Source organism: Dreissena polymorpha, chromosome 1, assembly GCF_020536995.1.
Source record: "Dreissena polymorpha isolate Duluth1 chromosome 1, UMN_Dpol_1.0, whole genome shotgun sequence".
In the NCBI taxonomy this organism is placed as follows: domain Eukaryota; kingdom Metazoa; phylum Mollusca; class Bivalvia; order Myida; family Dreissenidae; genus Dreissena; species Dreissena polymorpha.
In genome coordinates this window covers 160,006,591-160,018,784 of record NC_068355.1, presented here as the reverse complement: position 1 = coordinate 160,018,784, position 12,194 = coordinate 160,006,591, and positions in this window count along the sequence as shown.

Here is a 12,194-nt window from a genome sequence, read left to right as displayed (position 1 = left end):
GTTTGTGTGTGTGTGTGTGTGTGTGTGTGTGTGTGTGTGTGTGTGTGTGTGTGTGTGTGTGTGTGTGTGTGTGTGTGTGTGTGTGTGTGTGTGTGTGTGTGTGTGTGTGTGTGTGTGTGTGTGTGTGTGTGTGTGTGTGTGTGTGTGTGTGTGTGTGTGTGTGTGTGTGTGTGTGTGTGTGTGTGTGTGTGTGTGTGTTTACACTTACCCTGATCACAGTTTAATCCTTGCCAGCCCTGTGTACACTTGCACGAATACCCGTTCTGAAGATTGTTGCACGTCGCACCGTTTTTACAAGGGTTTTGGGCGCATTCGTTGACATCTGAAATAACGTTTAGATAACTTGTCAATTATTGCACCATTTTTCTTTACTCAGAAAATACAATGTAGCAAAAGTTTAGTGAATGCATTGTACGTTTTATGCATTAAACCTGAGAGACGACTTTTTGCATAAAACGTAACATGTGCATTTATTTTGACTTCAAAATATTTATCAATACGTATCGGCTATTATTTAACAAATTTATTAACTTTTGGAATGAGAGTACAATTAACAACACCATTGTTAGCCATTATGCTATCTTTTAATTAGAAAGTAGGCCCTTAATTTATAGACTGGTTATAATAAAATAAAATAATATGTACAAACAGGTTACTTTTGTTCATTAATATTTTTTTTTATAATACTAAACATGTTTCGGCCATAGCTTTCATCAGTAGTTTACATGTCAACAAAACATAGGAGGTGACGTCAATGTCATATGTTACGTCGTTTGGCGGGAAATATATATATAACATATAACATTACACAAGTATTATTAGAATATACGATGATTGTTCAGCATAAAAGGGAATGCATAAAGTATATTCCTTTTCATATCATTTATAGTTATATACTGATCACAGTTTTTGCATTGTTAGCCCGGTGAACACTCGTTCTGAAGATTATTTCACGTCGCACCGTTTTAACAAGGGTTTAGTGCACACTTGTCCACATATTTAAGAAACACATGTACATTAACGTCATTGATATATTGTTTATGTTTAGAACTTTAGCAAATGCGAAAAATATATGAATAATTAAGTTTAATTAAAAAATCTTTAATGATCATATTTAAAATATGACCGGTAAATAAACAAAGACATTCAACAAGGAACACAAATTCAATATACATTGAAGTTAATGTTCGGAGAAGATCGTACATTTTCAAACGCGTGACGTTATTACGGACGGACAGGTGTGTTATTAACATATCCTTCTTGGTGGAAAGGCATGTTAACATTAACAACAATAATACTTTAATGAATCTTTCTCTTTCAAGATAGCGAATTACTTTTTTTAAACGACCAAACCTGTCATGTACAATGTCGGCCATATTTGTTGTCATTTTATTTAGCTTGCCGATCTTACATAGAGTATTTCATAGCGTATTTATCGAATAATCGTAGTTTTCCGCACATTCCCGGATAACGTTCGGAGTGACGGATATGTACGACAAAAGGTGATATTGCACGAAGTTCATAAGAGTGCTAATACCTTAATTAAAGACTTACGGACAGCGCCAATAATATATGTTAATTTAAAAAAAAAGTGTCATTATTACTTAATTGAAAATTTAGAATTTGGGCTTTTTCACAAAGAAGTACCCCCTATATTTTGTTAACTTGCTATGATACTTTTCTACATATATTCCTTGATTTTTAATTTTAAGACGGTAAAAGTATTTAATATGTTCATTTTTCTTCAAATAAGATCCCATGTTTACAATTACACAGTTGACACATGTAATTCTTAGCCATTGTTTCACTTTTGCATAAGCACAATTATGGCAGTCAATGTAACAATTACTGATGTTCACTTATTCACTTATGTCTTATTTTGACTCATTTCAAAGCTGGTATTGCAAAACTCAAATGTAAGACCAGATCGTTTATTATCCACACTTTGGTGAAATATTGAAATCTTAATTTTCAAAATGTGCATAGAAAAATATCTTATCCAGTTTTGAAACTTTAAATGTAAACGGACCAATACAAGAGACAGCCTAGTCTTTAGAACTATGAAGAATGACACCATGTTAAGATATAGGTCTTAATTATCATTATAGGTCTTGCATAACTTGACTGTGACATTGGTAACGACACACATTTTCAAATGTTTGGGATTTGCGAGCCACTCACACTTGTAAGCCCTCACAAGTACGTATATAGTATACACTTCGCTCGTCTGTCAGCCTGTCCCGATTTTGTGCAGAGTATAGCTAAGGATGAATCGAAATGAATGACATGGTCCTTCATATAACGACATAGGGTTTAACAGACACAGTGGAAGCGCCAGAACCCTCAAGAGTAAAGAGTTCTTGCCCTTAAGTGTGTTTGCTTATATGGTGCATAACAACATTTGTACTAAAGTCATAAAATAATTGTGTACATTCATAGAGGAAACTGAGCATACGTACAGAGTACAAGAACACCACTCTCTTATATGTAAATATAAGTACTTATACGTACCTATAACTACACATGTAGATAATGAACATCGCTAATGTTTGAATAGTTTGTATATTATGTTGGGCATAACTCTGCAAGTATTGCTGAATGGGTCAAGGTCCCCCCCCCCGGGTACTACTTCCCCGTACCCCGGGTACTTTGAAGTATACTTCACCGTACACCGATTTTTAAATGATAATCCGGTACACTTACAGGTACCCCGTCTTTCCTAATAAAATAAAATTCGTACCCAAAAAATTTCGCACCCAATTTTTTTTCGTTACCAATTTTTGTAGTACCCAATTTTTTTTTGTTACCAAAATTTTCGTACCCATTTTTTTTTCGTACCCAATTTTTTTTCGTACCCACATTTTTTTCTTACCCATAATTTTCGTACCCAAATTTTTTTTCGTACCCAAATTATTTTTGGCAGAATTTTTTCGTACCCAAAACTTTCGTACCCACATTTTTTTTGTACCTATATTTTTCTTACCAAAATGTTTTTTATCGTACCCATTTTTTTTCCTACCCATTTTTTTGGCATAATTTTGTCGTACCCAAAATTTTCTTACCCACATTTTTTGTCGTAACCCAAATTTTCGTACCCACATTTCTTTCGTACCCAAAATTTTCGTACTCACATTTTTCTTACCCAAGAATTTCGTACCCACATTTCTTAATGCCTGAAAAAAAATTGATACAAATATTTTGGATTCGAAAATTATGGGAAAATAGACCAAGAACAATAACTCACTGTCTTTGCATGTGCTGCCCGTGTAGCCCACGTCGCATCCGCTCGGACACTGTCCAGTGGTGGGGTTGCACGTGGAGGCATTCTTGCAGTTTCCGCATGTCTCTGTGCAATATGTCCCGTACGTCCCCGGAACACATCCTGTCCAAGGAACAATCAAATATATATAATCCTGTTCTGAAGTCTTATATCAACGGTTACCGCTCTAGCACGAATTAAAATTCGTCTTGAATTATCTAAAATAATTATTCGCCCTAAAAATCTTGAAAAAGAGTTAAAAACACATTTTGACTTCACCCAGAATCGAATCCGGAAGCTTTGTGGGCCAAATATTCCGCGCTTCCACTGGGCCTTGCAGACTTGATCATTTTAAGGCATTTTGTTATATACCTTATTTCAAATAAACGACGAAATGTATAACACATCTTTTATTATTTCATCGATTTCGATTGGTGATAGTCATAAATTATCAAACATTTATTTTTGTTGTATTTCATTGTATAATATAACGCTTCATTTAAAAAAAATCTGAATTTTTAAAAATGGCATTTGCCAATCTTTGAAGAAGTCCTTTAAATCAACCGTAGCAAATTCAACTTGCAGTGTATATATTTATATGCATAATAAGTGTTTGAAAGTGTATGTCTCTTGAAAAAACGGGCTTACTTAATGTTGTAAAAGTATTCTCCCAGATTAGCCTGTGCAGCAGTTTCAGGGACGAAAATTTTGCCTAAAATGGATTTCCGTTTAGACGATTGCATGAAAGTGTCACCCTTGATAGTTTGTGTGGGGGTGTACTTTAAGCATATACATTAGGCCCGTTTGCCCGCAGCACACCTCTTTCTTTATTTAAAGGATCAGAAGTTTAAAATGTTCATGACTCTACACAGAGATTTTTTTTCTTAAATAACTCCTTACTTCCGTAGACGCCTACGGAACACAGTCGCAACGAAATCATCGCGTTGCCCGTGTAGCCCGTGATGATCACGTGGCGACCGATCAGATACTGCAAACACGTGAACGTATAGGGCACCGGAAGTCGTCCCGATGGGTTGCTGTATGTGAAACACATCTTCCGGTCGGCTGAGCCATCGGCCTCCACTTCAACGCTGAATATTTTGAGAACGTCTAACAAAGAAACATATGTATTGCAGTGAAATAAAATTTCACCTTAAAAACTAATGTAAAAAAAAAATACATGTATGATCATTTTCATCAAATGTATTTATATTGTCACGCTGAAAAGGCTTACTAAGCAAACAACAGGTTTTAGGTAAAGAGATGGATAATATTCGGTGACGAGTTACATGTTAGTTTTACTAACTCATACAGGCAGTAATGGCAGAGATTAAATGCCCTAACGGTTAAAAGTAAACTATGTATAAGGTATGCTTAGACGTACAATGTAGTGAACATCTGCAGTGGGGTTGCTACAAACTAAGTTGATCCTGACCATTATACTTCGCCTTAATTCAATAGATTAAATGTTCATGATAGATGACTTCAGCGACAAGGTTTATTAGGTGTAAACAACTGTTTTAAATCAACCAAAAAATTCCATACATATTTCAGAGACTTGAAATTATACAGTTTTATTCTGTTTGAATTCACATTTTAGTTTAGCCTTTCCTATGTACCACACAAAAATCAGTTAAAAAAGAGGAATAATCCGCGATATAATGAAAAAGCATGTTAAGATTTGTCAAAAGTGGTTTCTTTTGTTTTAGCGAAATGCTTGCGTGCACTCAATAGAAGCTCTTCCTGGTTGACCATTAATAAAACGCAAACCTTTCAAATTTATCACGTTACTATGTGTTTTTGTAAAAGGCGATCAAGATGCACACGTGTACATTTACATTAACGCTGTACACGGCATTCACAAATGAGGGTGAATTAGTTAGGTAGTAATTTATAGCCACTAAACTGTGGTCCATTCAACGTAGATTTGATGCGGTCCTTAATTATGTTATCGCACGTAAGCGCTGCGTTTGTTTACGATTTTTTCATTCGTCTGTTTGACCGGACTCACGGTCCGTCTAGTATCGTCCCTGCATTCCCCGTGCATTGAATGGATTCGAAATAACTCGACAAACATGTCAATCGTTGAGATGAACTCCTTTTTATGCAGTCAAAAATGATATGATGTCAAATAAATAGCATTGACGTAGTGGATATGGAATTCTCCTAGCTAACAATGCCCCCTAAAGACACCAAATACTGGTATAACTAGAAAGCAGACACGAGATCGTCTCAATAAGCTTTAAACTTTAGATAAAATTAAGCGAAAGTAAGTAGATGTTAGCTAAACTAAAGAAGCCAGTTAAATCACTTGTTAAATGACCAACCTCTGGTACTATTCTCCACATACACAATCAGTCCGCGGACTATCACGTCATGACCTATATCCACGCGCCACCAGGGGTCCTTGACGTTTTGCGGATTTGTGCACGTGTCATTGTCGTTGTCGACTGCAAGAGACGCAGAGAAGCTTTCCCTTTCCTCTTTCTGTCGCGCAGGCTTGTTGAAAGCAAGATCATCTGCAAACAACATTAATAGATGGAAAATACTTTAGATCGGTCACATTTTCCCGTAAAATAACATGTAAATAATGTTTTTCTTGTTAATTCTATTTTGCCGTGATATCGCTTAGCGCACGATCGCTGAGGGCAATAATAAAATATGGCACATGACAACGTATTTTTTATGTAGAAGAAACAGTTTTTCGTATTGTTTGGGAGTACGGCTCGTGCTGCGCTCAAAAATTATCACACACTTCCGATTAAAGTTGAATTTATTGATGGTCATTTAAATATCTTTTAGCTGCAGATTATCAACACGAATCTTTTACACTAAATAAGATGACAATTATTTTCGTTCACATTGTTCTCAACAGACTTGCGAAATGCTCCCTTTATTTCTCATATATTGAATACAACGAAGAGCGTGCTTAAGGTCTGAATAAAACGAGCCGCGTCATGTTTTATGCGGTCTGGTCTGGGGCTAGAAAGTCACGTAAGGTTTCGTAAACTCCGCCATGGCCGGTCTCAAGCCCGGATGAGAAAGGAAGAGGGTTGGGCGTAGGACCAGCACCCACACCCTGTTAAACACACGAACCGCTACAGAAACGTCAGCAACTAACAACCAACAACTCGCCGTCCTGAGATGAAGGGACTTTGACAAGAAGACATATGACGCCAGGTGAGAAAAGCCAAAAGAAAACCACAGGGCTGACACCCACTTATGTCAAACAGGATAATTAATGTCGGAACATGGAACGTAAGGACCATGTATGAGACAGGAAAGACAGCGCAAGTTGCAGCAGAGATGAGAAACTCGCTCTGCTAGGAATCAGCGAATCGAAATGGACACAATCTGGACAGAAAAGACTGATGACAAGAGATCTGCTACTCTACTCAGGCCACGAGGAAGATAACGCACCACACCCACAAGGAGTAGGACAAGCACAGAAAGCGCTGAAAGCATGGGAAGCACATGGACCAAGGATTATCACAGCCACCTTTAAAACAAAGAAAAAAAGATTAATGTGAATGTCATCCAATGCTACTCGCCAACCAATGATAGTGCAGAGAAAGAAAAGGAACAGTTCCACAACAAACTGCAAGGCATTATTGAGAAATATACAGAGAAGGATATGGCAATCTTGATGAGGGACTTAAATGCAAAGATAGGAACGGATAATACAGGATATGAGGAAGTGATGGGTACACATGGTCTAGGACAACAGAATGACAATGGAGAGAGGTTTCTGGAGCAATGAATAACCAATAAATAGGAGGGAGCATATTCACACATAAGAGGATCCACAAGGCCACCTGGGTTTCGCCAGATCATGTGACCGAGAACCAGATAGATCATGTTTGTATTTCAAAGATATTTTGGAGATCATTACAGGATGTTAAAGTAAAGAGATGGCGGATGTTGCATCTGACCACCATCTACTGACTGCCAAATTAAAGCTAAAGCTTAAGAAGAATTGTATAGAGATTTCAACAAATAGGAAGAGATTCAATGTCAGCCTCTTGAGGGACATCCGGACACAAGAAGACTATAGGGTAGCCCTTACCAATAGGTTCCATGTACTAGAAAAATTATTAGAGGAAGAAATAAACAAAGAAGATCAGTGGAAAGGGATAAGCGAACCATTGATAACAACATGTGATGAAACGCTTGGTACCAACAGAGCAAAACAAAAGGAGTGGATTACCGCAGAATCATTAAGGAAGATACTGATAAGAAAAGAGAAGAACATATCAGTCAATAACAGCGTAACAAGAGCAGCAAAAGCCGAGGCACAAGAGAACTTTTCACAGACAAACAAGGATGTCAAGAGCAGCATCAAAGCAGACAAATCTAGCTTCATACATGGACTTGCTGAAGAAGCCGAAGAGGCCGCTGCTAGCTGGAACATGAAGAAGCTATACGAGACTACCAGGAAACATTCGGAGAAGTATAGCAAACCGGAAAACCGATAAAAGATAAGGATGGAAATACAATCATTGTAATAGAACAACAACTCGAGCGATGGACTGAACACTTCAATGAGGTATTGAACAGACAAACTCCACAGAATCCACCTGAAATACTGAAGCTGACCTGTCTATCAACTCTGGACCACCAACAAAAGCAGAAATTAAGAAAGCAATAAAACAGCTGAAAAATGGTAAGGCAACTGGGCCAGATGGAATCCGAGCAGAAGCTATGAAAGCGGACATAGAGTCATCGGATCAGATGTTCTACCCTTTATTCAGAACGACCTGGGAAGATGAGGAAATGCCAGAAGACTGAAAGGAATGATATCTTGTTAAAATACCGAAAAAAGGAGATCTTGGTTATTGCGCCAACTATCGGGGAATTACTCTACTTTCCGTGCCAGGTAAGGTATTAAATAGGATCATTTTGGATAGGATGAAGGATGAAGTGGACCTTCAACTAAGAGATTACCAGGCAGGCTTTAGAAGAAACCGCTCATGCACTGACCAGATTGTCACACTGCGCATTATACTTGAACAATCAATAGAGTGGAATTCACCTATATTATATACATACATTTTGTGGATTATGAAAAGGCATTTGACAGCGTAGATAGAGCAACACTTTGAAAACTTCTTCCACATTATGGAATACCTACCAAAATAATAAATCTAATCAAAGCCTCCTACGAAGGAATTTCATGCAGGGTAATTTATGGAAACCAATTTACAGACAGCTTCCAGGTGAAGACCGGGGTCAAACAAGGGTGTCTCCTATCACCGTTTCTATTTGCACTAGCAATCAATTGGATTACGAAAACAAATACTTCCTTGGGAAGAAATAGAATCCAATGGACAATGTGGACGCAGCTAGAGGACCTAGATTTCGCGGCCGATCTGGCACTCCTATCACACCAACACCAAAACAAAACTTCGCAGCTGGAAACCTTTCTGCTCAGATAGGATTGAGCATACACACATGTAAGACCAAGCTTCTTAAAATCAACACTACCAACAACAGCCCAATTACACTTGGAGGAAAGGAACTAGAGGAGGTTGAAGCTTTCACATACCCGGGTAGCATTGTGAACAAGAATGGTGGCACAGATACGGATGTTAAAGAAACGATCGCCAAAGCAATATCAACACACACTAAACTTAGGATCTTTAATTCAATTGTTAAATCAGTCTTATTATATGGATCGGGAACATGGAGGACAACAAAAACCACCGCACGAAAGGTCCAAACCTTCATTAACAACTGCCTTAGACGAATTTTTAGGATACACTGGCCAAAAAACCATCAGTAATGAGGACCTGTGGCAACAAACCAAGCAGGGACCTATAAACATACAAATCAATAAAAGACGATGGGGCTGGATAGATCATACACTCCGGAAACCAGCCAACAGACAACGTAACCACAACCACAAACAAGTCAAACAAGCCACACAGTGATTTTGGCCAACGGAAACGGCATTGAATTTTTTTCAATTTTCCTTAATGATGTAATGATGGTGTGATTTATACAAACTGTATTGAACACTAATGGCATTTCAAAGAGAAAAAATCAAATATTTACCCCGTGACATATTTGCATGTGATCAAAGGCAACACACATGTCGTTTGTAAGATAAAACAGTGTGTACACCATTACACAATTTATGTAAGGTTATATCCAAAATATGTGCGTCCTGGAAACAATATTTAGTAAAAAATGTTATTTATATGAATAATCTAAAAATAAAAATATTAACTTAACACTCACTTTGTAGCTTTGTGTAGAATTGGTTTGTAATAGTAATGTAAAGTTTGCACACAAAAATTGTTTGCACTTGCTCAACATTTTAATTTAAGTGTTACTGCCAATACCATAAACCTTGCTCGCAGTTAACATGCATACTAGTACTTAAAATAAACCATTTAACACACAAGCAAATCTTAAGATAGGGAAAAATAGGCAAACGAACAAATGCATATCGAAGCCATGGGTAAAGATTTATTTGATAGTTGATTACTGATGGGAATGCATAAGGTTTGAAACTTCTTTTGCAGTTACAAACAGTTTTTGAAAATGAAAACAATTGTGAAATAAGGTATGCAACTGCGATTTGTGTTAGATCATTTATATGTTTTCGACCGGTACGTCCATACCGTTGTTGCATCGTTGGACCGGATCGTTGAGAGGTCCTTGGCAGAAGCATTCGCACTTTTTCCCCACAAATGCACCCTTCGGGCATTCTACGTGAGGACATTTTTCTATAATAGAATGTTTACACAGAATGTCAGGAAAGTTCATACAACGTTGTTTGACGTTCCATTGGTTTCATACACAGTGTAAACAGTATTTAAAAAGTATTATTATAATACGAAATGAATGAAGTATTAAATTATGGTGTTGCTCATTTTTCTTACAATAATTATAATTTATTTGTAACATGCGCTCTGTATTATCAAATGGAGTTATTTTTCGTTTTAAACTTAAAACAAATTGCTTTCAAACAAGGATTACGTGCAAAAAAATTACCAAGCAGCTTAATTTTTAAGAGAAATGGCGGGTTTAGACACTATCACAGTATTTGTTTCTCAAATTTAAACCTTAAATTGTTATTCTTCCTATATCAAGAAGTCGACATACGTGTACACAAAAACATACCAACAACGGCACATTGAACAAGACTTGATTTATGTAAATTGTTGATGCCGATCGGTTTTGTAGAAATCATTTAAAAGACTTCCGATCCGGAAAGATAAGCATATTTACTAAAAAATGCAATTTCTTATTTGTGGTTAACTCTTTGTCAATATGTATTATATGAACCGATCATTTTAACGTTTGTAATGGCCAATTGATCTAACCTTCATAGAAAAAGTTATCCAAGTAGGGTCATGGATTATGGTTACAAACACGACTTCCTTGGAAATACTAGGAGCTAAATTTCCTCATGAAAATAATAAAGTCCAACCTGAGCATTTATACATGGCGTTCACAATTTGTACATCATGGAAGCTGGGGTGTTGTGCATCCCCAATAATATCCGAGTAATATTTGTTAGTCGGTTCCATCGAAGTAGCATTTCTCGGGTCAGCGTAAACCTGAAAAAATAGATCTGCTGTAAATATATTCCATGAATAAGCTTTCGTCACAGACCTGATAATATGTGTATGTTCTCTTCATAAAAAAGTGTACGTTGTTCATTCATTGTAAATTGGTGTGAAAATATTTTAACATATAGCCATTGGTTCATGCTACGACGAATCGACGATGTTTATAATGTTCTTGTGATGTTCAAAATATCGGAGGATATTTGTTAAAGGGTAATTGTTTGTTTAAAATATGCCAAATATTTTAGAGAAGATGTTCTTTAAATAATTTTTAAGGAAATCGACGTTCGATAAACATTGAAAGACCGGATAAGCTCACACTTGAACACGTCAAACGAAAAAAGAAGTAAGGTCGCCGTGGTGAAATGATTATGGTGACCGCCTAGCGACAGGGAGATCACGGTTTCGACCCCCACTGTCAGAGCGTTCTTTAGATCTCCCCCAAAGACACCAACTACTGGTTCATGGCCCAGGAAACGGACTCGAGAGCGTTTCAATAAGCCTGAGGCTTTCGATGCAATCGAGCTAGAAAAGGTTGAAACTAAAAAAGAAGTAGCAGGTGATTTTCTATTCAAAGTGGATACGTACATGTTTGCCGTAATGCATTATGCTGTGATAGTCATACGGCTTGTTAAAATCGAGATATGTGCCCGGGTACATTTTGTCAAATGCGTAAAGGTAGTGCGGGTTAATGTTTTGATAATTTATAGTGAGGTAATTGTCCCGGTCTGCCCGCTCGTGCTCATGGTATAGACCAATGGCGTGCCCAATCTCGTGTAAAATGAGCGGCAACTGCAATGTGAAATGTCAGCACATAAATGAGAAAATAACTGAGTCAATTTGCTTATCAAGTGTCTTAGAGCATTATGGGATGCAGCAATCTGAAACTGACGTATTTAACTGAGTCCATTTGCTTATCAAGTGTCTTAGAGCATTATGGGATGCAGCAATCTGAAACTGACGTATTTATTTCACATAGCAAATACGGTGTGAAATGATAAGCGTGTGTCTCATAGTGCGCATAGATGATGCAAATATCTGGTAAACTAATGTGAAACTGCATTCTAAAACATTATGATGAATGCGTCAATTTCGTTTCACAAATGGACAACTGAGTGTTAAATATTATTTCCATATATATATTAAATTCAATACATATTCATATATCGTATTAAATATTAGCACAACTGTATGTGGTAGGGGACAACACACACTCAGTTAAAAAATATATGATTGAATTATTTGCAACTGCATACAAATTTACGACGCGGTTGCCGATTCAGTTGCCATTCACCATAAACATTAAGTATACAAAAATCATATATTTACAGTTTTCGGTGCCGTTAGACGTTAATTTC